Genomic DNA, 24303 nt, shown 5'->3' with positions numbered 1-24303 from the left:
CATATAGCCCCAAGTATGGACAAAATCGAGACACACACTTCTCGCCCATTAGTGAGACTGCTGACCCTTGACAGAAAGGCAGACACGTGCCAGATCAAGACAAGGCATAGAGGACTCCGAATGGAGAAAAATACTCAGGAAGTCCCAGCCAAGAACAGGCTATTCATTTGATCAGCCCCGGCTAATGTCTACGAGGAAGCCAAATCTGTGTCCACAGGCACTGTTCCGTGCACGAGCACTTCCAGGAAATGACATCCAAGGGTTCCCAAAACTGGGGATCTTCAAATGAGCTGTGGGACACTCGGAAGAGGGCTTTCACCAAGAATTTGGCCCCAAATTCAACTAGGCATTTCCAGAGTTTGATTTCACCCTTGTGCCATGGAGAGACACAGTCCAGGCCACCTCATTCCCAAAGAATGGGAACACAGGGAACACATCTCCTCCTGTTTATCAACCATCAGAGGATTCCTTGGCACAAAGAGAGCAGGAGTCTTATGGAACCTCTACAGGATTCCAACCAACTCTGTAGGAGCAGTGATCTTTGCACATGTGCAAGGCAGCACTTACGCCTGCTTTCACTGTCCAGAGCTCCAGGGAAACATGACTTCCTGTGGCATGAACCTGAAAGTGCTCCTGACCCTCGTGTGCCCTTCACACCTGGCATCGACCCTGACTTTAGATTTTCTATGCACTTATCTGTGCAGCTACCTTCACTTGAAAGCTGGAGCCAGCTATCGGACTACTGAGTCGCTCATCCAGTTTCAAGATTCATGGGAAATGCGCCCTGCAAATCCTACGAGTCCAACCGCAACTGACACACGCGTTCAAATACAGCAAGTTGACCAGTCTCCTGTAGAGCTCTGAGCCATTCACATCTCATAAATGTCTCAGGAAAACACGTTTTTCTAGTTGGCCGATTCTCCCCTTTCAGTAGGCCGTATCGGACTTGGACGCAGGCTATCGAAGATGACTCCAGCACACAGGTTTCAGGATTCTCTGATTCCTAAGTATCCACCCACGCACATCACCGCCACTTAGTCAACCAGGCAAGGTCAAGCAAACACCAGGGGACATGCCTCAGCTTTGTCAGCAAACCCTACTGCCTTTTGAGGTGTATCCTCACTTGCCTAAGTGTCAGATGGGGCCAGGGCAAATCACGGGAAATCCCTCACCTTTTGTCCTCGCAACGGTGAACTCCTCGGAGGCAGGTTGTGCTAAAGGACACAAAAAGAGGAAAGGAGCCAAGGAATCAGCCTGACCAAAATCGGCCACCCAGGTCTTTTGGATTACTTGGTGCAGGTGAAAGAAATCAAAATGGGAGTCCGCTCTAAAGAAGATCTGGAAGGCTGGGCCAAAAGACTTTCCCACAGGGCCTCAGCATAACCTCTCTGAGCATGATTTTTAGGTCATCATCTCTCTTCCAGACAGATTATGTCATCATTGACCCCAGCCATATCACTCCCCAGGAAAAATCCCCTGAGACCTGAAGATGCTTACCACAAATGTCTTCCTTCCACCCAGGAAGGACAGTGGATGAGAGCGTTCCCACATCATCTTCCAGTTTCCCGGGCAGTTGGCTTGACCCCCGTGAAAGCAGGACAAGACACATCGACCTCACTAACCCTTTGAAAAGGGGAAGTGGGTAAGACAGAGATCCCAGAAGAGAAACTCATTTCCCTAAGGCTATGCTTTCAGCCAGACATTCGCGAACACATGGACAAAATCAAGACAGCCATTTGCAACCCGCTGGGGAGTCTGCTGACCCATGACAGAAGGAGAGAATCATGCAATATTCAGAAGAAGGCAGAGAGGTCTCTGGATGTAGCACAAATTTACAGGAGGACCCAGGCAAAAGGAGCCTTTGCCATTGATTAAGCCTGACTGATGTGTTGAAGGCTGCCAAGTATGCGTCCACGGGCACTGTCCAATGTGTGCGGACTCCCGGGAAATGGCACGCAAGAGTCCCCAGCACCGGGGGATCTTCAAATCAGCTGGAGGACATTTGGAAAAGAATAGCTTTCCAAGAATTCTGCCAACACTTGTTAAAATTGCCACAGTCCTTCAACGCTTTCATTTCACCACTGAGCCATGGAGAGACACAATCGAATCTACCTCAGGCCCCAATAATCCCCAGAGAGGGATCACATCTCCTCCTGGATATCAAGCATCAGAGGATCCCGTGGGGCACACGGAAAAGGAGTTCTATGGAATCTCTACAAGATTCCAAAGATCTGTCAAGAAAATGATCTTTCCACATGTGGAAGGCAGCAGTTATGCCTGCATTTCCTGATTAGACTCTCAGCGGATCATGACCTCCTGTGGCATGAACCTGAAATGAGTCATGACGCTCGCGACCCACTTACCGAATGGGATTGAACCTGCCATTAGCTTTTTGACTCAGATATTGGTGCTGCTGCCTTTTCTTGAATGCTACAGCGAGGTATCAGGCTACTCAATTCTTCATCCAATACCGAGATGTCTGGGAAAGATGCCCTAGAGATCCTAAGAGTCCAGTCGCAACTGACACAGGCTTTCAACTCTGGCAAGTCTCTCTGGTTTCTCCAGTAGAGCTGCTACACACTCCCATCCCGTAAAGAGTTGAGAGTTGAAAATATTCTCAAACTTCCGTAGACATACCCGACTGGGAACCGGACTAGCAAAAATTACTCAAGTGGAAATTCTTCTAGGTCCCTGTGCTTCCTAACTATCCACCCGTGCATATCACCGCCACTTGGTCAATCGGTCAGGTCAAGCTCAAAGCAGGGGACACGTCTCAGCTTTTCCACAAAACCCGACTGCCTCTTGGGCTCCCTTTTCACTTGTCTAAGTATCACCAGAGACAAGGGAAAACCGTCGTCATTCACTCACCTTGAGTTCTTTCGGTGGTGAATCTCTTGAAAGCAGGTCTCTCTAAATGACAGAAAAAGAGGAAAAGAGCCAAGGAATCAGCATGGCCAAAATCGGTCAGGGAGGAGTTTTTGATCACTTGGTGGAGGAAAAAGGGATCACAACGGGGGTCCACTCTAAAGCAGATCATTCATGTTAGTGAAAAGGAGTTTCTCTCTGGGCCTCAGCGGGATCCTATTGAGCATGATTTTTATGTCATCATCTCTCTTCGAGACAAGTTGAGGTGTCTTCATTGACCCGAGACATCTCAATCCCCGGGAAAAATCACCTGAGTCTTCAAGTTCCTCACCACCGATATCGTCCATCCAGCCCGCAATCACGCAGGATGAGAAGGTTCCCACATCCTCTTCCGGTTTCCCGGGGAGTAGCTTGACCCTCATGAAAGCAGGAAAACAGGCTTCGACCTTGCAATCCTTTTAAGAAGGGCAAAGAAGTAAGTCAGACATCAGACGAGAGACATTCATTGCCTAACAGCTACGCTTTTTCCACATATAGCCCCAAGTATGGACAAAATCGAGACACACACTTCTCGCCCATTAGTGAGACTGCTGACCCTTGACAGAAAGGCAGACGCGTGCCAGATCAAGACAAGGCATAGAGGACTCCGAATGGAGAAAAATACTCAGGAAGTCCCAGCCAAGAACAGGCTATTCATTTGATCAGCCCCGGCTAATGTCTACGAGGAAGCCAAATCTGTGTCCACAGGCACTGTTCCGTGCACGAGCACTTCCAGGAAATGACATCCAAGGGTTCCCAAAACTGGGGATCTTCAAATGAGCTGTGGGACACTCGGAAGAGGGCTTTCACCAAGAATTTGGCCCCAAATTCAACTAGGCATTTCCAGAGTTTGATTTCACCCTTGTGCCATGGAGAGACACAGTCCAGGCCACCTCATTCCCAAAGAATGGGAACACAGGGAACACATCTCCTCCTGTTTATCAACCATCAGAGGATTCCTTGGCACAAAGAGAGCAGGAGTCTTATGGAACCTCTACAGGATTCCAACCAACTCTGTAGGAGCAGTGATCTTTGCACATGTGCAAGGCAGCACTTACGCCTGCTTTCACTGTCCAGAGCTCCAGGGAAACATGACTTCCTGTGGCATGAACCTGAAAGTGCTCCTGACCCTCGTGTGCCCTTCACACCTGGCATCGACCCTGACTTTAGATTTTCTATGCACTTATCTGTGCAGCTACCTTCACTTGAAAGCTGGAGCCAGCTATCGGACTACTGAGTCGCTCATCCAGTTTCAAGATTCATGGGAAATGCGCCCTGCAAATCCTACGAGTCCAACCGCAACTGACACACGCGTTCAAATACAGCAAGTTGACCAGTCTCCTGTAGAGCTCTGAGCCATTCACATCTCATAAATGTCTCAGGAAAACACGTTTTTCTAGTTGGCCGATTCTCCCCTTTCAGTAGGCCGTATCGGACTTGGACGCAGGCTATCGAAGATGACTCCAGCACACAGGTTTCAGGATTCTCTGATTCCTAAGTATCCACCCACGCACATCACCGCCACTTAGTCAACCAGGCAAGGTCAAGCAAACACCAGGGGACATGCCTCAGCTTTGTCAGCAAACCCTACTGCCTTTTGAGGTGTATCCTCACTTGCCTAAGTGTCAGATGGGGCCAGGGCAAATCACGGGAAATCCCTCACCTTTTGTCCTCGCAACGGTGAACTCCTCGGAGGCAGGTTGTGCTAAAGGACACAAAAAGAGGAAAGGAGCCAAGGAATCAGCCTGACCAAAATCGGCCACCCAGGTCTTTTGGATTACTTGGTGCAGGTGAAAGAAATCAAAATGGGAGTCCGCTCTAAAGAAGATCTGGAAGGCTGGGCCAAAGGACTTTCCCACAGGGCCTCAGCATAACCTCTCTGAGCATGATTTTTAGGTCATCATCTCTCTTCCAGACAGATTATGTCATCATTGACCCCAGCCATATCACTCCCCAGGAAAAATCCCCTGAGACCTGAAGATGCTTACCACAAATGTCTTCCTTCCACCCAGGAAGGACAGTGGATGAGAGCGTTCCCACATCATCTTCCAGTTTCCCGGGCAGTTGGCTTGACCCCCGTGAAAGCAGGACAAGACACATCGACCTCACTAACCCTTTGAAAAGGGGAAGTGGGTAAGACAGAGATCCCAGAAGAGAAACTCATTTCCCTAAGGCTATGCTTTCAGCCAGACATTCGCGAACACATGGACAAAATCAAGACAGCCATTTGCAACCCGCTGGGGAGTCTGCTGACCCATGACAGAAGGAGAGAATCATGCAATATTCAGAAGAAGGCAGAGAGGTCTCTGGATGTAGCACAAATTTACAGGAGGACCCAGGCAAAAGGAGCCTTTGCCATTGATTAAGCCTGACTGATGTGTTGAAGGCTGCCAAGTATGCGTCCACGGGCACTGTCCAATGTGTGCGGACTCCCGGGAAATGGCACGCAAGAGTCCCCAGCACCGGGGGATCTTCAAATCAGCTGGAGGACATTTGGAAAAGAATAGCTTTCCAAGAATTCTGCCAACACTTGTTAAAATTGCCACAGTCCTTCAACGCTTTCATTTCACCACTGAGCCATGGAGAGACACAATCGAATCTACCTCAGGCCCCAATAATCCCCAGAGAGGGATCACATCTCCTCCTGGATATCAAGCATCAGAGGATCCCGTGGGGCACACGGAAAAGGAGTTCTATGGAATCTCTACAAGATTCCAAAGATCTGTCAAGAAAATGATCTTTCCACATGTGGAAGGCAGCAGTTATGCCTGCATTTCCTGATTAGACTCTCAGCGGATCATGACCTCCTGTGGCATGAACCTGAAATGAGTCATGACGCTCGCGACCCACTTACCGAATGGGATTGAACCTGCCATTAGCTTTTTGACTCAGATATTGGTGCTGCTGCCTTTTCTTGAATGCTACAGCGAGGTATCAGGCTACTCAATTCTTCATCCAATACCGAGATGTCTGGGAAAGATGCCCTAGAGATCCTAAGAGTCCAGTCGCAACTGACACAGGCTTTCAACTCTGGCAAGTCTCTCTGGTTTCTCCAGTAGAGCTGCTACACACTCCCATCCCGTAAAGAGTTGAGAGTTGAAAATATTCTCAAACTTCCGTAGACATACCCGACTGGGAACCGGACTAGCAAAAATTACTCAAGTGGAAATTCTTCTAGGTCCCTGTGCTTCCTAACTATCCACCCGTGCATATCACCGCCACTTGGTCAATCGGTCAGGTCAAGCTCAAAGCAGGGGACACGTCTCAGCTTTTCCACAAAACCCGACTGCCTCTTGGGCTCCCTTTTCACTTGTCTAAGTATCACCAGAGACAAGGGAAAACCGTCGTCATTCACTCACCTTGAGTTCTTTCGGTGGTGAATCTCTTGAAAGCAGGTCTCTCTAAATGACAGAAAAAGAGGAAAAGAGCCAAGGAATCAGCATGGCCAAAATCGGTCAGGGAGGAGTTTTTGATCACTTGGTGGAGGAAAAAGGGATCACAACGGGGGTCCACTCTAAAGCAGATCATTCATGTTAGTGAAAAGGAGTTTCTCTCTGGGCCTCAGCGGGATCCTATTGAGCATGATTTTTATGTCATCATCTCTCTTCGAGACAAGTTGAGGTGTCTTCATTGACCCGAGACATCTCAATCCCCGGGAAAAATCACCTGAGTCTTCAAGTTCCTCACCACCGATATCGTCCATCCAGCCCGCAATCACGCAGGATGAGAAGGTTCCCACATCCTCTTCCGGTTTCCCGGGGAGTAGCTTGACCCTCATGAAAGCAGGAAAACAGGCTTCGACCTTGCAATCCTTTTAAGAAGGGCAAAGAAGTAAGTCAGACATCAGACGAGAGACATTCATTGCCTAACAGCTACGCTTTTTCCACATATAGCCCCAAGTATGGACAAAATCGAGACACACACTTCTCGCCCATTAGTGAGACTGCTGACCCTTGACAGAAAGGCAGACACGTGCCAGATCAAGACAAGGCATAGAGGACTCCGAATGGAGAAAAATACTCAGGAAGTCCCAGCCAAGAACAGGCTATTCATTTGATCAGCCCCGGCTAATGTCTACGAGGAAGCCAAATCTGTGTCCACAGGCACTGTTCCGTGCACGAGCACTTCCAGGAAATGACATCCAAGGGTTCCCAAAACTGGGGATCTTCAAATGAGCTGTGGGACACTCGGAAGAGGGCTTTCACCAAGAATTTGGCCCCAAATTCAACTAGGCATTTCCAGAGTTTGATTTCACCCTTGTGCCATGGAGAGACACAGTCCAGGCCACCTCATTCCCAAAGAATGGGAACACAGGGAACACATCTCCTCCTGTTTATCAACCATCAGAGGATTCCTTGGCACAAAGAGAGCAGGAGTCTTATGGAACCTCTACAGGATTCCAACCAACTCTGTAGGAGCAGTGATCTTTGCACATGTGCAAGGCAGCACTTACGCCTGCTTTCACTGTCCAGAGCTCCAGGGAAACATGACTTCCTGTGGCATGAACCTGAAAGTGCTCCTGACCCTCGTGTGCCCTTCACACCTGGCATCGACCCTGACTTTAGATTTTCTATGCACTTATCTGTGCAGCTACCTTCACTTGAAAGCTGGAGCCAGCTATCGGACTACTGAGTCGCTCATCCAGTTTCAAGATTCATGGGAAATGCGCCCTGCAAATCCTACGAGTCCAACCGCAACTGACACACGCGTTCAAATACAGCAAGTTGACCAGTCTCCTGTAGAGCTCTGAGCCATTCACATCTCATAAATGTCTCAGGAAAACACGTTTTTCTAGTTGGCCGATTCTCCCCTTTCAGTAGGCCGTATCGGACTTGGACGCAGGCTATCGAAGATGACTCCAGCACACAGGTTTCAGGATTCTCTGATTCCTAAGTATCCACCCACGCACATCACCGCCACTTAGTCAACCAGGCAAGGTCAAGCAAACACCAGGGGACATGCCTCAGCTTTGTCAGCAAACCCTACTGCCTTTTGAGGTGTATCCTCACTTGCCTAAGTGTCAGATGGGGCCAGGGCAAATCACGGGAAATCCCTCACCTTTTGTCCTCGCAACGGTGAACTCCTCGGAGGCAGGTTGTGCTAAAGGACACAAAAAGAGGAAAGGAGCCAAGGAATCAGCCTGACCAAAATCGGCCACCCAGGTCTTTTGGATTACTTGGTGCAGGTGAAAGAAATCAAAATGGGAGTCCGCTCTAAAGAAGATCTGGAAGGCTGGGCCAAAGGACTTTCCCACAGGGCCTCAGCATAACCTCTCTGAGCATGATTTTTAGGTCATCATCTCTCTTCCAGACAGATTATGTCATCATTGACCCCAGCCATATCACTCCCCAGGAAAAATCCCCTGAGACCTGAAGATGCTTACCACAAATGTCTTCCTTCCACCCAGGAAGGACAGTGGATGAGAGCGTTCCCACATCATCTTCCAGTTTCCCGGGCAGTTGGCTTGACCCCCGTGAAAGCAGGACAAGACACATCGACCTCACTAACCCTTTGAAAAGGGGAAGTGGGTAAGACAGAGATCCCAGAAGAGAAACTCATTTCCCTAAGGCTATGCTTTCAGCCAGACATTCGCGAACACATGGACAAAATCAAGACAGCCATTTGCAACCCGCTGGGGAGTCTGCTGACCCATGACAGAAGGAGAGAATCATGCAATATTCAGAAGAAGGCAGAGAGGTCTCTGGATGTAGCACAAATTTACAGGAGGACCCAGGCAAAAGGAGCCTTTGCCATTGATTAAGCCTGACTGATGTGTTGAAGGCTGCCAAGTATGCGTCCACGGGCACTGTCCAATGTGTGCGGACTCCCGGGAAATGGCACGCAAGAGTCCCCAGCACCGGGGGATCTTCAAATCAGCTGGAGGACATTTGGAAAAGAATAGCTTTCCAAGAATTCTGCCAACACTTGTTAAAATTGCCACAGTCCTTCAACGCTTTCATTTCACCACTGAGCCATGGAGAGACACAATCGAATCTACCTCAGGCCCCAATAATCCCCAGAGAGGGATCACATCTCCTCCTGGATATCAAGCATCAGAGGATCCCGTGGGGCACACGGAAAAGGAGTTCTATGGAATCTCTACAAGATTCCAAAGATCTGTCAAGAAAATGATCTTTCCACATGTGGAAGGCAGCAGTTATGCCTGCATTTCCTGATTAGACTCTCAGCGGATCATGACCTCCTGTGGCATGAACCTGAAATGAGTCATGACGCTCGCGACCCACTTACCGAATGGGATTGAACCTGCCATTAGCTTTTTGACTCAGATATTGGTGCTGCTGCCTTTTCTTGAATGCTACAGCGAGGTATCAGGCTACTCAATTCTTCATCCAATACCGAGATGTCTGGGAAAGATGCCCTAGAGATCCTAAGAGTCCAGTCGCAACTGACACAGGCTTTCAACTCTGGCAAGTCTCTCTGGTTTCTCCAGTAGAGCTGCTACACACTCCCATCCCGTAAAGAGTTGAGAGTTGAAAATATTCTCAAACTTCCGTAGACATACCCGACTGGGAACCGGACTAGCAAAAATTACTCAAGTGGAAATTCTTCTAGGTCCCTGTGCTTCCTAACTATCCACCCGTGCATATCACCGCCACTTGGTCAATCGGTCAGGTCAAGCTCAAAGCAGGGGACACGTCTCAGCTTTTCCACAAAACCCGACTGCCTCTTGGGCTCCCTTTTCACTTGTCTAAGTATCACCAGAGACAAGGGAAAACCGTCGTCATTCACTCACCTTGAGTTCTTTCGGTGGTGAATCTCTTGAAAGCAGGTCTCTCTAAATGACAGAAAAAGAGGAAAAGAGCCAAGGAATCAGCATGGCCAAAATCGGTCAGGGAGGAGTTTTTGATCACTTGGTGGAGGAAAAAGGGATCACAACGGGGGTCCACTCTAAAGCAGATCATTCATGTTAGTGAAAAGGAGTTTCTCTCTGGGCCTCAGCGGGATCCTATTGAGCATGATTTTTATGTCATCATCTCTCTTCGAGACAAGTTGAGGTGTCTTCATTGACCCGAGACATCTCAATCCCCGGGAAAAATCACCTGAGTCTTCAAGTTCCTCACCACCGATATCGTCCATCCAGCCCGCAATCACGCAGGATGAGAAGGTTCCCACATCCTCTTCCGGTTTCCCGGGGAGTAGCTTGACCCTCATGAAAGCAGGAAAACAGGCTTCGACCTTGCAATCCTTTTAAGAAGGGCAAAGAAGTAAGTCAGACATCAGACGAGAGACATTCATTGCCTAACAGCTACGCTTTTTCCACATATAGCCCCAAGTATGGACAAAATCGAGACACACACTTCTCGCCCATTAGTGAGACTGCTGACCCTTGACAGAAAGGCAGACGCGTGCCAGATCAAGACAAGGCATAGAGGACTCCGAATGGAGAAAAATACTCAGGAAGTCCCAGCCAAGAACAGGCTATTCATTTGATCAGCCCCGGCTAATGTCTACGAGGAAGCCAAATCTGTGTCCACAGGCACTGTTCCGTGCACGAGCACTTCCAGGAAATGACATCCAAGGGTTCCCAAAACTGGGGATCTTCAAATGAGCTGTGGGACACTCGGAAGAGGGCTTTCACCAAGAATTTGGCCCCAAATTCAACTAGGCATTTCCAGAGTTTGATTTCACCCTTGTGCCATGGAGAGACACAGTCCAGGCCACCTCATTCCCAAAGAATGGGAACACAGGGAACACATCTCCTCCTGTTTATCAACCATCAGAGGATTCCTTGGCACAAAGAGAGCAGGAGTCTTATGGAACCTCTACAGGATTCCAACCAACTCTGTAGGAGCAGTGATCTTTGCACATGTGCAAGGCAGCACTTACGCCTGCTTTCACTGTCCAGAGCTCCAGGGAAACATGACTTCCTGTGGCATGAACCTGAAAGTGCTCCTGACCCTCGTGTGCCCTTCACACCTGGCATCGACCCTGACTTTAGATTTTCTATGCACTTATCTGTGCAGCTACCTTCACTTGAAAGCTGGAGCCAGCTATCGGACTACTGAGTCGCTCATCCAGTTTCAAGATTCATGGGAAATGCGCCCTGCAAATCCTACGAGTCCAACCGCAACTGACACACGCGTTCAAATACAGCAAGTTGACCAGTCTCCTGTAGAGCTCTGAGCCATTCACATCTCATAAATGTCTCAGGAAAACACGTTTTTCTAGTTGGCCGATTCTCCCCTTTCAGTAGGCCGTATCGGACTTGGACGCAGGCTATCGAAGATGACTCCAGCACACAGGTTTCAGGATTCTCTGATTCCTAAGTATCCACCCACGCACATCACCGCCACTTAGTCAACCAGGCAAGGTCAAGCAAACACCAGGGGACATGCCTCAGCTTTGTCAGCAAACCCTACTGCCTTTTGAGGTGTATCCTCACTTGCCTAAGTGTCAGATGGGGCCAGGGCAAATCACGGGAAATCCCTCACCTTTTGTCCTCGCAACGGTGAACTCCTCGGAGGCAGGTTGTGCTAAAGGACACAAAAAGAGGAAAGGAGCCAAGGAATCAGCCTGACCAAAATCGGCCACCCAGGTCTTTTGGATTACTTGGTGCAGGTGAAAGAAATCAAAATGGGAGTCCGCTCTAAAGAAGATCTGGAAGGCTGGGCCAAAGGACTTTCCCACAGGGCCTCAGCATAACCTCTCTGAGCATGATTTTTAGGTCATCATCTCTCTTCCAGACAGATTATGTCATCATTGACCCCAGCCATATCACTCCCCAGGAAAAATCCCCTGAGACCTGAAGATGCTTACCACAAATGTCTTCCTTCCACCCAGGAAGGACAGTGGATGAGAGCGTTCCCACATCATCTTCCAGTTTCCCGGGCAGTTGGCTTGACCCCCGTGAAAGCAGGACAAGACACATCGACCTCACTAACCCTTTGAAAAGGGGAAGTGGGTAAGACAGAGATCCCAGAAGAGAAACTCATTTCCCTAAGGCTATGCTTTCAGCCAGACATTCGCGAACACATGGACAAAATCAAGACAGCCATTTGCAACCCGCTGGGGAGTCTGCTGACCCATGACAGAAGGAGAGAATCATGCAATATTCAGAAGAAGGCAGAGAGGTCTCTGGATGTAGCACAAATTTACAGGAGGACCCAGGCAAAAGGAGCCTTTGCCATTGATTAAGCCTGACTGATGTGTTGAAGGCTGCCAAGTATGCGTCCACGGGCACTGTCCAATGTGTGCGGACTCCCGGGAAATGGCACGCAAGAGTCCCCAGCACCGGGGGATCTTCAAATCAGCTGGAGGACATTTGGAAAAGAATAGCTTTCCAAGAATTCTGCCAACACTTGTTAAAATTGCCACAGTCCTTCAACGCTTTCATTTCACCACTGAGCCATGGAGAGACACAATCGAATCTACCTCAGGCCCCAATAATCCCCAGAGAGGGATCACATCTCCTCCTGGATATCAAGCATCAGAGGATCCCGTGGGGCACACGGAAAAGGAGTTCTATGGAATCTCTACAAGATTCCAAAGATCTGTCAAGAAAATGATCTTTCCACATGTGGAAGGCAGCAGTTATGCCTGCATTTCCTGATTAGACTCTCAGCGGATCATGACCTCCTGTGGCATGAACCTGAAATGAGTCATGACGCTCGCGACCCACTTACCGAATGGGATTGAACCTGCCATTAGCTTTTTGACTCAGATATTGGTGCTGCTGCCTTTTCCTGAATGCTACAGCGAGGTATCAGGCTACTCAATTCTTCATCCAATATCGAGATGTCTGGGAAAGATGCCCTAGAGATCCTAAGAGTCCAGTCGCAACTGACACAGGCTTTCAACTCTGGCAAGTCTCTCTGGTTTCTCCAGTAGAGCTGCTACACACTCCCATCCCGTAAAGAGTTGAGAGTTGAAAATATTCTCAAACTTCCGTAGACATACCCGACTGGGAACCGGACTAGCAAAAATTACTCAAGTGGAAATTCTTCTAGGTCCCTGTGCTTCCTAACTATCCACCCGTGCATATCACCGCCACTTGGTCAATCGGTCAGGTCAAGCTCAAAGCAGGGGACACGTCTCAGCTTTTCCACAAAACCCGACTGCCTCTTGGGCTCCCTTTTCACTTGTCTAAGTATCACCAGAGACAAGGGAAAACCGTCGTCATTCACTCACCTTGAGTTCTTTCGGTGGTGAATCTCTTGAAAGCAGGTCTCTCTAAATGACAGAAAAAGAGGAAAAGAGCCAAGGAATCAGCATGACCAGAATCGGTCAGGGAGGAGTTTTTGATCACTTGGTGGAGGAAAAAGGGATCACAACGGGGGTCCACTCTAAAGCAGATCATTCATGTTAGTGAAAAGGAGTTTCTCTCTGGGCCTCAGCGGGATCCTATTGAGCATGATTTTTATGTCATCATCTCTCTTCGAGACAAGTTGAGGTGTCTTCATTGACCCGAGACATCTCAATCCCCGGGAAAAATCACCTGAGTCTTCAAGTTCCTCACCACCGATATCGTCCATCCAGCCCGCAATCACGCAGGATGAGAAGGTTCCCACATCCTCTTCCGGTTTCCCGGGGAGTAGCTTGACCCTCATGAAAGCAGGAAAACAGGCTTCGACCTTGCAATCCTTTTAAGAAGGGCAAAGAAGTAAGTCAGACATCAGACGAGAGACATTCATTGCCTAACAGCTACGCTTTTTCCACATATAGCCCCAAGTATGGACAAAATCGAGACACACACTTCTCGCCCATTAGTGAGACTGCTGACCCTTGACAGAAAGGCAGACGCGTGCCAGATCAAGACAAGGCATAGAGGACTCCGAATGGAGAAAAATACTCAGGAAGTCCCAGCCAAGAACAGGCTATTCATTTGATCAGCCCCGGCTAATGTCTACGAGGAAGCCAAATCTGTGTCCACAGGCACTGTTCCGTGCACGAGCACTTCCAGGAAATGACATCCAAGGGTTCCCAAAACTGGGGATCTTCAAATGAGCTGTGGGACACTCGGAAGAGGGCTTTCACCAAGAATTTGGCCCCAAATTCAACTAGGCATTTCCAGAGTTTGATTTCACCCTTGTGCCATGGAGAGACACAGTCCAGGCCACCTCATTCCCAAAGAATGGGAACACAGGGAACACATCTCCTCCTGTTTATCAACCATCAGAGGATTCCTTGGCACAAAGAGAGCAGGAGTCTTATGGAACCTCTACAGGATTCCAACCAACTCTGTAGGAGCAGTGATCTTTGCACATGTGCAAGGCAGCACTTACGCCTGCTTTCACTGTCCAGAGCTCCAGGGAAACATGACTTCCTGTGGCATGAACCTGAAAGTGCTCCTGACCCTCGTGTGCCCTTCACACCTGGCATCGACCCTGACTTTAGATTTTCTATGCACTTATCTGTGCAGCTACCTTCACTTGAAAGCTGGAGCCAGCTATCGGACTACTGAGTCGCTCATCCAGTTTCAAGATTCATGGGAAATGCGCCCTGCAAATCCTACGAGTCCAACCGCAACTGACACACGCGTTCAAATACAGCAAGTTGACCAGTCTCCTGTAGAGCTCTGAGCCATTCACATCTCATAAATGTCTCAGGAAAACACGTTTTTCTAGTTGGCCGATTCTCCCCTTTCAGTAGGCCGTATCGGACTTGGACGCAGGCTATCGAAGATGACTCCAGCACACAGGTTTCAGGATTCTCTGATTCCTAAGTATCCACCCACGCACATCACCGCCACTTAGTCAACCAGGCAAGGTCAAGCAAACACCAGGGGACATGCCTCAGCTTTGTCAGCAAACCCTACTGCCTTTTGAGGTGTATCCTCACTTGCCTAAGTGTCAGATGGGGCCAGGGCAAATCACGGGAAATCCCTCACCTTTTGTCCTCGCAACGGTGAACTCCTCGGAGGCAGGTTGTGCTAAAGGACACAAAAAGAGGAAAGGAGCCAAGGAATCAGCCTGACCAAAATCGGCCACCCAGGTCTTTTGGATTACTTGGTGCAGGTGAAAGAAATCAAAATGGGAGTCCGCTCTAAAGAAGATCTGGAAGGCTGGGCCAAAGGACTTTCCCACAGGGCCTCAGCATAACCTCTCTGAGCATGATTTTTAGGTCATCATCTCTCTTCCAGACAGATTATGTCATCATTGACCCCAGCCATATCACTCCCCAGGAAAAATCCCCTGAGACCTGAAGATGCTTACCACAAATGTCTTCCTTCCACCCAGGAAGGACAGTGGATGAGAGCGTTCCCACATCATCTTCCAGTTTCCCGGGCAGTTGGCTTGACCCCCGTGAAAGCAGGACAAGACACATCGACCTCACTAACCCTTTGAAAAGGGGAAGTGGGTAAGACAGAGATCCCAGAAGAGAAACTCATTTCCCTAAGGCTATGCTTTCAGCCAGACATTCGCGAACACATGGACAAAATCAAGACAGCCATTTGCAACCCGCTGGGGAGTCTGCTGACCCATGACAGAAGGAGAGAATCATGCAATATTCAGAAGAAGGCAGAGAGGTCTCTGGATGTAGCACAAATTTACAGGAGGACCCAGGCAAAAGGAGCCTTTGCCATTGATTAAGCCTGACTGATGTGTTGAAGGCTGCCAAGTATGCGTCCACGGGCACTGTCCAATGTGTGCGGACTCCCGGGAAATGGCACGCAAGAGTCCCCAGCACCGGGGGATCTTCAAATCAGCTGGAGGACATTTGGAAAAGAATAGCTTTCCAAGAATTCTGCCAACACTTGTTAAAATTGCCACAGTCCTTCAACGCTTTCATTTCACCACTGAGCCATGGAGAGACACAATCGAATCTACCTCAGGCCCCAATAATCCCCAGAGAGGGATCACATCTCCTCCTGGATATCAAGCATCAGAGGATCCCGTGGGGCACACGGAAAAGGAGTTCTATGGAATCTCTACAAGATTCCAAAGATCTGTCAAGAAAATGATCTTTCCACATGTGGAAGGCAGCAGTTATGCCTGCATTTCCTGATTAGACTCTCAGCGGATCATGACCTCCTGTGGCATGAACCTGAAATGAGTCATGACGCTCGCGACCCACTTACCGAATGGGATTGAACCTGCCATTAGCTTTTTGACTCAGATATTGGTGCTGCTGCCTTTTCCTGAATGCTACAGCGAGGTATCAGGCTACTCAATTCTTCATCCAATATCGAGATGTCTGGGAAAGATGCCCTAGAGATCCTAAGAGTCCAGTCGCAACTGACACAGGCTTTCAACTCTGGCAAGTCTCTCTGGTTTCTCCAGTAGAGCTGCTACACACTCCCATCCCGTAAAGAGTTGAGAGTTGAAAATATTCTCAAACTTCCGTAGACATACCCGACTGGGAACCGGACTAGCAAAAATTACTCAAGTGGAAATTCTTCTAGGTCCCTGTGCTTCCTAACTATCCACCCGTGCATATCACCGCCACTTGGTCAATCGGTCAGGTCAAGCTCAAAGCAGGGGACACGTCTCAGCTTTTCCACAAAACCCGACTGCCTCTTGGGCTCCCTTTTCACTTGTCTAAGTATCACCAGAGACAAGGGAAAACCGTCGTCATTCACTCACCTTGAGTTCTTTCGGTGGTGAATCTCTTGAAAGCAGGTCTCTCTAAATGACAGAAAAAGAGGAAAAGAGCCAAGGAATCAGCATGACCAGAATCGGTCAGGGAGGAGTTTTTGATCACTTGGTGGAGGAAAAAGGGATCACAACGGGGGTCCACTCTAAAGCAGATCATTCATGTTAGTGAAAAGGAGTTTCTCTCTGGGCCTCAGCGGGATCCTATTGAGCATGATTTTTATGTCATCATCTCTCTTCGAGACAAGTTGAGGTGTCTTCATTGACCCGAGACATCTCAATCCCCGGGAAAAATCACCTGAGTCTTCAAGTTCCTCACCACCGATATCGTCCATCCAGCCCGCAATCACGCAGGATGAGAAGGTTCCCACATCCTCTTCCGGTTTCCCGGGGAGTAGCTTGACCCTCATGAAAGCAGGAAAACAGGCTTCGACCTTGCAATCCTTTTAAGAAGGGCAAAGAAGTAAGTCAGACATCAGACGAGAGACATTCATTGCCTAACAGCTACGCTTTTTCCACATATAGCCCCAAGTATGGACAAAATCGAGACACACACTTCTCGCCCATTAGTGAGACTGCTGACCCTTGACAGAAAGGCAGACGCGTGCCAGATCAAGACAAGGCATAGAGGACTCCGAATGGAGAAAAATACTCAGGAAGTCCCAGCCAAGAACAGGCTATTCATTTGATCAGCCCCGGCTAATGTCTACGAGGAAGCCAAATCTGTGTCCACAGGCACTGTTCCGTGCACGAGCACTTCCAGGAAATGACATCCAAGGGTTCCCAAAACTGGGGATCTTCAAATGAGCTGTGGGACACTCGGAAGAGGGCTTTCACCAAGAATTTGGCCCCAAATTCAACTAGGCATTTCCAGAGTTTGATTTCACCCTTGTGCCATGGAGAGACACAGTCCAGGCCACCTCATTCCCAAAGAATGGGAACACAGGGAACACATCTCCTCCTGTTTATCAACCATCAGAGGATTCCTTGGCACAAAGAGAGCAGGAGTCTTATGGAACCTCTACAGGATTCCAACCAACTCTGTAGGAGCAGTGATCTTTGCACATGTGCAAGGCAGCACTTACGCCTGCTTTCACTGTCCAGAGCTCCAGGGAAACATGACTTCCTGTGGCATGAACCTGAAAGTGCTCCTGACCCTCGTGTGCCCTTCACACCTGGCATCGACCCTGACTTTAGATTTTCTATGCACTTATCTGTGCAGCTACCTTCACTTGAAAGCTGGAGCCAGCTATCGGACTACTGAGTCGCTCATCCAGTTTCAAGATTCATGGGAAATGCGCCCTGCAAATCCTACGAGTCCAACCGCAACTGACACACGCGTTCAAATACAGCAAGTTGACCAGTCTCCTGTAGAGCTCTGAGCCATTCACATCTCATAAATGTCTCAGGAAAACACGTTTTTCTAGTTGGCCGATTCTCCCCTTTCAGTAGGCCGTATCGGACTTGGACGCAGGCTATCGAAGATGACTCCAGCACACAGGTTTCAGGATTCTCTGATTCCTAAGTATCCACCCACGCACATCACCGCCACTTAGTCAACCAGGCAAGGTCAAGCAAACACCAGGGGACATGCCTCAGCTTTGTCAGCAAACCCTACTGCCTTTTGAGGTGTATCCTCACTTGCCTAAGTGTCAGATGGGGCCAGGGCAAATCACGGGAAATCCCTCACCTTTTGTCCTCGCAACGGTGAACTCCTCGGAGGCAGGTTGTGCTAAAGGACACAAAAAGAGGAAAGGAGCCAAGGAATCAGCCTGACCAAAATCGGCCACCCAGGTCTTTTGGATTACTTGGTGCAGGTGAAAGAAATCAAAATGGGAGTCCGCTCTAAAGAAGATCTGGAAGGCTGGGCCAAAGGACTTTCCCACAGGGCCTCAGCATAACCTCTCTGAGCATGATTTTTAGGTCATCATCTCTCTTCCAGACAGATTATGTCATCATTGACCCCAGCCATATCACTCCCCAGGAAAAATCCCCTGAGACCTGAAGATGCTTACCACAAATGTCTTCCTTCCACCCAGGAAGGACAGTGGATGAGAGCGTTCCCACATCATCTTCCAGTTTCCCGGGCAGTTGGCTTGACCCCCGTGAAAGCAGGACAAGACACATCGACCTCACTAACCCTTTGAAAAGGGGAAGTGGGTAAGACAGAGATCCCAGAAGAGAAACTCATTTCCCTAAGGCTATGCTTTCAGCCAGACATTCGCAAACACATGGACAAAATCAAGACAGCCATTTGCAACCCGCTGGGGAGTCTGCTGACCCATGACAGAAGGAGAGAATCATGCAATATTCAGAAGAAGGCAGAGAGGTCTCTGGATGTAGCACAAATTTTCAGGAGGACCCAGGCAAAAGGAGCCTTTGCCATTGATTAAGCCTGACTGATGTGTTGAAGGCTGCCAAGTATGCGTCCACGGGCACTGTCCAATGTGTGCGGACTCCCGGGAAATGGCACGCAAGAGTCCCCAGCACCGGGGGATCTTCAAATCAGCTGGAGGACATTTGGAAAAGAATAGCTTTCCAAGAATTCTGCCAACGCTTGTTAAAATTGCCACAGTCCTTCAACGCTTTCATTTCACCACTGAGCCATGGAGAGACACAATCGAATCTACCTCAGGCCCCAATAATCCCCAGAGAGGGATCACATCTCCTCCTGGATATCAAGCATCAGAGGATCCCGTGGGGCACACGGAAAAGGAGTTCTATGGAATCTCTACAAGATTCCAAAGATCTGTCAAGAAAATGATCTTTCCACATGTGGAAGGCAGCAGTTATGCCTGCATTTCCTGGTTAGACTCTCAGCGGATCATGACGTCCTGTGGCATGAACCTGAAATGAGTCATGACGCTCGCGACCCACTTACCGAATGGGATTGAACCTGCCATTAGCTTTTTGACTCAGATATTGGTGCTGCTGCCTTTTCCTGAATGCTACAGCGAGGTATCAGGCTACTCAATTCTTCATCCAATACCGAGATGTCTGGGAAAGATGCCCTAGAGATCCTAAGAGTCCAGTCGCAACTGACACAGGCTTTCAACTCTGGCAAGTCTCTCTGGTTTCTCCAGTAGAGCTGCTACACACTCCCAGCCCGTAAAGAGTTGAGAGTTGAAAATATTCTCAAACTTCCGTAGACATACCCGACTGGGAACCGGACTAGCAAAAATTACTCAAGTGGAAATTCTTCTAGGTCCCTGTGCTTCCTAACTATCCACCCGTGCATATCACCGCCACTTGGTCAATCGGTCAGGTCAAGCTCAAAGCAGGGGACACGTCTCAGCTTTTCCACAAAACCCGACTGCCTCTTGGGCTCCCTTTTCACTTGTCTAAGTATCACCAGAGACAAGGGAAAACCGTCGTCATTCACTCACCTTGAGTTCTTTCGGTGGTGAATCTCTTGAAAGCAGGTCTCTCTAAATGACAGAAAAAGAGGAAAAGAGCCAAGGAATCAGCATGGCCAAAATCGGTCAGGGAGGAGTTTTTGATCACTTGGTGGAGGAAAAAGGGATCACAACGGGGGTCCACTCTAAAGCAGATCATTCATGTTAGTGAAAAGGAGTTTCTCTCTGGGCCTCAGCGGGATCCTATTGAGCATGATTTTTATGTCATCATCTCTCTTCGAGACAAGTTGAGGTGTCTTCATTGACCCGAGACATCTCAATCCCCGGGAAAAATCACCTGAGTCTTCAAGTTCCTCACCACCGATATCGTCCATCCAGCCCGCAATCACGCAGGATGAGAAGGTTCCCACATCCTCTTCCGGTTTCCCGGGGAGTAGCTTGACCCTCATGAAAGCAGGAAAACAGGCTTCGACCTTGCAATCCTTTTAAGAAGGGCAAAGAAGTAAGTCAGACATCAGACGAGAGACATTCATTGCCTAACAGCTACGCTTTTTCCACATATAGCCCCAAGTATGGACAAAATCGAGACACACACTTCTCGCCCATTAGTGAGACTGCTGACCCTTGACAGAAAGGCAGACGCGTGCCAGATCAAGACAAGGCATAGAGGACTCCGAATGGAGAAAAATACTCAGGAAGTCCCAGCCAAGAACAGGCTGTTCATTTGATCAGCCCCGGCTAATGTCTACGAGGAAGCCAAATCTGTGTCCACAGGCACTGTTCCGTGCACGAGCACTTCCAGGAAATGACATCCAAGGGTTCCCAAAACTGGGGATCTTCAAATGAGCTGTGGGACACTCGGAAGAGGGCTTTCACCAAGAATTTGGCCCCAAATTCAACTAGGCATTTCCAGAGTTTGATTTCACCCTTGTGCCATGGAGAGACACAGTCCAGGCCACCTCATTCCCAAAGAATGGGAACACAGGGAACACATCTCCTCCTGTTTATCAACCATCAGAGGATTCCTTGGCACAAAGAGAGCAGGAGTCTTATGGAACCTCTACAGGATTCCAACCAACTCTGTAGGAGCAGTGATCTTTGCACATGTGCAAGGCAGCACTTACGCCTGCTTTCACTGTCCAGAGCTCCAGGGAAACATGACTTCCTGTGGCATGAACCTGAAAGTGCTCCTGACCCTCGTGTGCCCTTCACACCTGGCATCGACCCTGACTTTAGATTTTCTATGCACTTATCTGTGCAGCTACCTTCACTTGAAAGCTGGAGCCAGCTATCGGACTACTGAGTCGCTCATCCAGTTTCAAGATTCATGGGAAATGCGCCCTGCAAATCCTACGAGTCCAACCGCAACTGACACACGCGTTCAAATACAGCAAGTTGACCAGTCTCCTGTAGAGCTCTGAGCCATTCACATCTCATAAATGTCTCAGGAAAACACGTTTTTCTAGTTGGCCGATTCTCCCCTTTCAGTAGGCCGTATCGGACTTGGACGCAGGCTATCGAAGATGACTCCAGCACACAGGTTTCAGGATTCTCTGATTCCTAAGTATCCACCCACGCACATCACCGCCACTTAGTCAACCAGGCAAGGTCAAGCAAACACCAGGGGACATGCCTCAGCTTTGTCAGCAAACCCTACTGCCTTTTGAGGTGTATCCTCACTTGCCTAAGTGTCAGATGGGGCCAGGGCAAATCACGGGAAATCCCTCACCTTTTGTCCTCGCAACGGTGAACTCCTCGGAGGCAGGTTGTGCTAAAGGACACAAAAAGAGGAAAGGAGCCAAGGAATCAGCCTGACCAAAATCGGCCACCCAGGTCTTTTGGATTACTTGGTGCAGGTGAAAGAAATCAAAATGGGAGTCCGCTCTAAAGAAGATCTGGAAGGCTGGGCCAAAGGACTTTCCCACAGGGCCTCAGCATAACCTCTCTGAGCATGATTTTTAGGTCATCATCTCTCTTCCAGACAGATTATGTCATCATTGACCCCAGCCATATCACTCTCCAGGAAAAATCCCCTGAGACCTGAAGATGCTTACCACAAATGTCTTCCTTCCACCCAGGAAGGACAGTGGATGAGAGCGTTCACACATCATCTTCCAGTTTCCCGGGCAGTTGGCTTGACCCCCGTGAAAGCAGGACAAGACACATCGACCTCACTAACCCTTTGAAAAGGGGAAGTGGGTAAGACAGAGATCCCAGAGGAGAAACTCATTTCCCTAAGGCTATGCTTTCAGCCAGACATTCGCGAACACATGGACAAAATCAAGACAGCCATTTGCAACCCGCTGGGGAGTCTGCTGACCCATGACAGAAGGAGAGAATCATGCAATATTCAGAAGAAGGCAGAGAGGTCTCTGGATGTAGCACAAATTTTCAGGAGGACCCAGGCAAAAGGAGCCTTTGCCATTGATTAAGCCTGACTGATGTGTTGAAGGCTGCCAAATATGCGTCCACGGGCACTGTCCAATGTGTGCAGACTCCCGGGAAATGGCACGCAAGAGTCCCCAGCACCGGGGGATCTTCAAATCAGCTGGAGGACATTTGGAAAAGAATAGCTTTCCAAGAATTCTGCCAACACTTGTTAAAATTGCCACAGTCCTTCAACGCTTTCATTTCACCACTGAGCCATGGAGAGACACAATCGAATCTACCTCAGGCCCCAATAATCCCCAGAGAGGGATCACATCTCCTCCTGGATATCAAGCATCAGAGGATCCCGTGGGGCACACGGAAAAGGAGTTCTATGGAATCTCTACAAGATTCCAAAGATCTGTCAAGAAAATGATCTTTCCACATGTGGAAGGCAGCAGTTATGCCTGCATTTCCTGATTAGACTCTCAGCGGATCATGACCTCCTGTGGCATGAACCTGAAATGAGTCATGACGCTCGCGACCCACTTACCGAATGGGATTGAACCTGCCATTAGCTTTTTGACTCAGATATTGGTGCTGCTGCCTTTTCTTGAATGCTACAGCGAGGTATCAGGCTACTCAATTCTTCATCCAATACCGAGATGTCTGGGAAAGATGCCCTAGAGATCCTAAGAGTCCAGTCGCAACTGACACAGGCTTTCAACTCTGGCAAGTCTCTCTGGTTTCTCCAGTAGAGCTGCTACACACTCCCAGCCCGTAAAGAGTTGAGAGTTGAAAATATTCTCAAACTTCCGTAGACATACCCGACTGGGAACCGGACTATCAAAAATTACTCAAGTGGAAATTCTTCTAGGTCCCTGTGCTTCCTAACTATCCACCCGTGCATATCACCGCCACTTGGTCAATCGGTCAGGTCAAGCTCAAAGCAGGGGACACGTCTCAGCTTTTCCACAAAACCCGACTGCCTCTTGGGCTCCCTTTTCACTTGTCTAAGTATCACCAGAGACAAGGGAAAACCGTCGTCATTCACTCACCTTGAGTTCTTTCGGTGGTGAATCTCTTGAAAGCAGGTCTCTCTAAATGACAGAAAAAGAGGAAAAGAGCCAAGGAATCAGCATGGCCAAAATCGGTCAGGGAGGAGTTTTTGATCACTTGGTGGAGGAAAAAGGGATCACAACGGGGGTCCACTCTAAAGCAGATCATTCATGTTAGTGAAAAGGAGTTTCTCTCTGGGCCTCAGCGGGATCCTATTGAGCATGATTTTTATGTCATCATCTCTCTTCGAGACAAGTTGAGGTGTCTTCGTTGACCCGAGACATCTCAATCCCCGGGAAAAATCACCTGAGTCTTCAAGTTCCTCACCACCGATATCGTCCATCCAGCCCGCAATCACGCAGGATGAGAAGGTTCCCACATCCTCTTCCGGTTTCCCGGGGAGTAGCTTGACCCTCATGAAAGCAGGAAAACAGGCTTCGACCTTGCAATCCTTTTAAGAAGGGCAAAGAAGTAAGTCAGACATCAGACGAGAGACATTCATTGCCTAACAGCTACGCTTTTTCCACATATAGCCCCAAGTATGGACAAAATCGAGACACACACTTCTCGCCCATTAGTGAGACTGCTGACCCTTGACAGAAAGGCAGACACGTGCCAGATCAAGACAAGGCATAGAGGACTCCGAATGGAGAAAAATACTCAGGAAGTCCCAGCCAAGAACGGGCTATTCATTTGATCAGCCCCGGCTAATGTCTACGAGGAAGCCGAATCTGTGTCCACAGGCACTGTTCCGTGCACGAGCACTTCCAGGAAATGACATCCAAGGGTTCCCAAAACTGGGGATCTTCAAATGAGCTGTGGGACACTCGGAAGAGGGCTTTCACCAAGAATTTGGCCCCAAATTCAACTAGGCATTTCCAGAGTTTGATTTCACCCTTGTGCCATGGAGAGACACAGTCCAGGCCACCTCATTCCCAAAGAATGGGAACACAGGGAACACATCTCCTCCTGTTTATCAACCATCAGAGGATTCCTTGGCACAAAGAGAGCAGGAGTCTTATGGAACCTCTACAGGATTCCAACCAACTCTGTAGGAGCAGTGA

General features: G+C 48.9%; 14 non-coding genes across 14 annotated transcripts; all 14 read right to left on the bottom strand.

Moving 5' to 3' along the window:
• Nucleotides 1-1369: 1369 nt before the first annotated feature.
• Nucleotides 1370-1447, bottom strand: LOC135227547 (small nucleolar RNA SNORD115). Its single transcript, XR_010317710.1, has one exon. It is a non-coding gene; the product is annotated as a small nucleolar RNA SNORD115 (small nucleolar RNA).
• Nucleotides 1448-3065: 1618 nt separating this feature from the next.
• Nucleotides 3066-3146, bottom strand: LOC135227339 (small nucleolar RNA SNORD115). Its single transcript, XR_010317505.1, has one exon. It is a non-coding gene; the product is annotated as a small nucleolar RNA SNORD115 (small nucleolar RNA).
• A 1618-nt stretch (nucleotides 3147-4764) lies between these two features.
• On the bottom strand, nucleotides 4765-4842 carry LOC135227546 (small nucleolar RNA SNORD115). The gene has a single exon (XR_010317709.1). It is a non-coding gene; the product is annotated as a small nucleolar RNA SNORD115 (small nucleolar RNA).
• Nucleotides 4843-6460: 1618 nt separating this feature from the next.
• On the bottom strand, nucleotides 6461-6541 carry LOC135227338 (small nucleolar RNA SNORD115). Its single transcript, XR_010317504.1, has one exon. It is a non-coding gene; the product is annotated as a small nucleolar RNA SNORD115 (small nucleolar RNA).
• A 1618-nt stretch (nucleotides 6542-8159) lies between these two features.
• On the bottom strand, nucleotides 8160-8237 carry LOC135227545 (small nucleolar RNA SNORD115). The gene has a single exon (XR_010317708.1). It is a non-coding gene; the product is annotated as a small nucleolar RNA SNORD115 (small nucleolar RNA).
• Nucleotides 8238-9855: 1618 nt separating this feature from the next.
• Nucleotides 9856-9936, bottom strand: LOC135227337 (small nucleolar RNA SNORD115). The gene has a single exon (XR_010317503.1). It is a non-coding gene; the product is annotated as a small nucleolar RNA SNORD115 (small nucleolar RNA).
• A 1618-nt stretch (nucleotides 9937-11554) lies between these two features.
• LOC135227544 (small nucleolar RNA SNORD115) lies at nucleotides 11555-11632 on the bottom strand. Its single transcript, XR_010317707.1, has one exon. It is a non-coding gene; the product is annotated as a small nucleolar RNA SNORD115 (small nucleolar RNA).
• A 1618-nt stretch (nucleotides 11633-13250) lies between these two features.
• LOC135227336 (small nucleolar RNA SNORD115) lies at nucleotides 13251-13331 on the bottom strand. The gene has a single exon (XR_010317502.1). It is a non-coding gene; the product is annotated as a small nucleolar RNA SNORD115 (small nucleolar RNA).
• Nucleotides 13332-14949: 1618 nt separating this feature from the next.
• On the bottom strand, nucleotides 14950-15027 carry LOC135227543 (small nucleolar RNA SNORD115). The gene has a single exon (XR_010317706.1). It is a non-coding gene; the product is annotated as a small nucleolar RNA SNORD115 (small nucleolar RNA).
• Nucleotides 15028-16645: 1618 nt separating this feature from the next.
• LOC135227335 (small nucleolar RNA SNORD115) lies at nucleotides 16646-16726 on the bottom strand. Its single transcript, XR_010317501.1, has one exon. It is a non-coding gene; the product is annotated as a small nucleolar RNA SNORD115 (small nucleolar RNA).
• Nucleotides 16727-18344: 1618 nt separating this feature from the next.
• LOC135227542 (small nucleolar RNA SNORD115) lies at nucleotides 18345-18422 on the bottom strand. The gene has a single exon (XR_010317705.1). It is a non-coding gene; the product is annotated as a small nucleolar RNA SNORD115 (small nucleolar RNA).
• A 1618-nt stretch (nucleotides 18423-20040) lies between these two features.
• On the bottom strand, nucleotides 20041-20121 carry LOC135227334 (small nucleolar RNA SNORD115). Its single transcript, XR_010317500.1, has one exon. It is a non-coding gene; the product is annotated as a small nucleolar RNA SNORD115 (small nucleolar RNA).
• A 1618-nt stretch (nucleotides 20122-21739) lies between these two features.
• Nucleotides 21740-21817, bottom strand: LOC135227541 (small nucleolar RNA SNORD115). Its single transcript, XR_010317704.1, has one exon. It is a non-coding gene; the product is annotated as a small nucleolar RNA SNORD115 (small nucleolar RNA).
• Nucleotides 21818-23435: 1618 nt separating this feature from the next.
• On the bottom strand, nucleotides 23436-23516 carry LOC135227404 (small nucleolar RNA SNORD115). The gene has a single exon (XR_010317570.1). It is a non-coding gene; the product is annotated as a small nucleolar RNA SNORD115 (small nucleolar RNA).
• Between the last annotated feature and the right edge of the window lie 787 nt (nucleotides 23517-24303).

The sequence above is a fragment of the Loxodonta africana genome, chromosome 13, assembly GCF_030014295.1.
Source record: "Loxodonta africana isolate mLoxAfr1 chromosome 13, mLoxAfr1.hap2, whole genome shotgun sequence".
NCBI classification, from domain to species: domain Eukaryota; kingdom Metazoa; phylum Chordata; class Mammalia; order Proboscidea; family Elephantidae; genus Loxodonta; species Loxodonta africana.
Note: the sequence above shows the minus strand (reverse complement) of the source record. Positions and strands in the feature narration are given on the sequence as shown.